Raw genomic sequence first — 2,494 nt, 5'->3', positions numbered from 1 at the left:
CCATGGTCTGTGCTCTTTTCTCTCTCCCAAATCAAAGCTCCCAGAAAGGTCACTCCCCGTGACTGTGCACAGGGTCTGGAAATCCAGCCCTCAGGAATGCATCTGTTTCCCAGGGCTGCTGTAACAAATTACCACAAATTGGGTGGCTCCAAAGAGCAGAAATTTATTCTCTCACTGTTCTGGAGGCCAAAAGTCTAAAATCGAGGTGTCAGCAGGGCCGCACTCCCTCTAGACCAGAATCCTCCCTTGCCTCCTCCCGGCTCCTGCTGGTTGCCAGCATTCCTTGGCCTTCTTTGGCTTGGAGACTCATCACTCCATTCCCTGCCTCTGTCGTCACAATATGCTCTCCCTGTGTCCTTTTTGTCCAAATTTCCCTCTTCTTAGATGGACACCACTCATTGGAGTAGGGCCCACAGTAATCCAGGATGACCTCATCTTAACTTGATTACATCTGCAAAGACCCTTTTCCAAATCAGGTCACATACACAAGTTCTGGGTGGACATGAATTTTGAGGGAACACTATCCAATCCAGTACAAAGAGGATGTTCTTTTGAGTCAAAGTGCAATTTCTTAAAACTCATGTTCAAGTTCTAAAGTGCAAATGGCTTGTCTGTAAAGACCCCTTCTCATGTGTCCAGTGCCATGGGAATGGGGACGTCAGGGTAGGTGCAGTGCAGCGGCTGGAATGTTGACAGAAACCTCAAGATGAGCCCAGACTTCCTCCCCACTCAACTCACATCAGTCACCAATCATTGTGTTTGGATGCCCTCTCCTCAGCATCACGAGATCACTTCCTCTTCTCTGGAGGTCAGGCCACTGAATTCTTCACCTGGGCAGCAGCAACACCCTCTGGGAGGAATTTCTTCACCTCCAGTCTTGCCCTCTTCCAATCCTTTCTCTAACCTTCAGCCCCAGTGATCTTTCTAAGTTAAAATTAAGATCATGCAAAGCCTACTCATTGCCTTCAGGGCTCAGTCCAAGACTGTTGTCCAGCACCCCAGGTCCTCTGTGACCAGCTCTTTGCTTCCCAAGGCAGCCTCATCTCTCGCTATACCCCCAGAGTCCTGCATTCAGTCAACCTTGCCATTCTCAGAACCCCACACGCTCTCCAACACCTCCTTGCTTTTACATATGCTGCTCCGTCTGTCTGGAGACTCCAGCCTTCCCTTCCTCACATGGTGGAATGAGTTGAATAGAGGCCCCCAGAAAGATATTGTCCATTTCCTAATTTCTAGAACCTGAGGATGTGACCTTATTCGGAAAAAGGGCCTTGCAGCTGTAATTAACTTCAGGATCTCGAGATGAGATCATCCTGGATTACCTGGGTGGGCTAAATCCAATGACAGTTATCCTTGTAAAAGAAGCAGAGGGAGGTTTGACACAGAGACGCGCAGTGGGCAAGACCGTGTGAAGACAGAGCAGAGGTTGGAGTGATGCAGCCTCAAACCAAGGAACATCTGGAGCCACCAGAAGCTGAAAGAGGCAAGGAAGGCTTCTCTCTTAGAGCCTCCAGAGGGAGTAGGGCCCTGTCAACACCTTAATTTTGGACTTCTGGTCTCCAGAACCATGAGAGAAGAAACTTCTGCTGTTTTCAGCCCCCTGGTTTGTGGTAACTTGTTATAGCAGCTCTAGGAAAGGAATAAACATGGGTTATCCCAAGGGGCTCACCAAGGGCTGTGAAGGTTGCTGAAGTCACAGGGGACCCAGCTGAGAGGGTGAGTAGGGACTAAATCCAGCTCACACTGGGCCTGCCAAGCTGTATGCCCTGCATGAAACTGCCTCTTGCCAGAGGGGTGCCTTTCTCTTATTCACACAAAGGCAGCAGCCCTAACTCCTGGGTGTTCTTCAAGGTTCTGCTCCCAGGTGGTTCCTCCAGGAAGCCTTCCCTGATGCACATGCCATCCCTCAGACTAGTTTGCACCCTATGCCTGCTCCAACAGGACCCAATCATACATTTATCCTGCTGTAGAACAATTGTCTGTTCACATTTCTGTCCCCTCCTCTACCTGTTGGAAGCGAGGCTCGTTCTTACTCTTCCCTCCCCTCTATACCTAGCACATAATAGATGCTCAAAAGAGACTTATTGAATGAATGAGCACGAGCACACAACGGGGCTTTAATGAGCTTGAGGCAGAGAACTGGGGGTGGGGGTGGGAATGCTCTTCCCAAAGGGGTGCTGAATAAAGGCAATTTCATGCACATCACAATTTTGTCTAAACTAGCCATCAAACAGAACCGAAAAATAGACTTAAATAGAGAGCATCACCAGGACATTAACGTTTTACAGATGCCATATCTGATCTTGTGTCTTTATCTCTTCCCTAATTGAGGCATCAGTGCCTAAGGATATTTCTATTTGGGCCAAACACGTGCTCCACACGTCCAATGGGACCCAGTGCACAGCATTCCATGCAGACATACACATGAGCTCATGCAAGTCCCAGGGTGCTCATCTGGTCCAGATTTGAAGGAAACTATTTAGCTGGATGGAGA

The sequence above is a fragment of the Equus asinus genome, chromosome 3 (genome assembly GCF_041296235.1).
Source record: "Equus asinus isolate D_3611 breed Donkey chromosome 3, EquAss-T2T_v2, whole genome shotgun sequence".
NCBI lineage: Eukaryota > Metazoa > Chordata > Mammalia > Perissodactyla > Equidae > Equus > Equus asinus.
Note: the sequence above shows the minus strand (reverse complement) of the source record.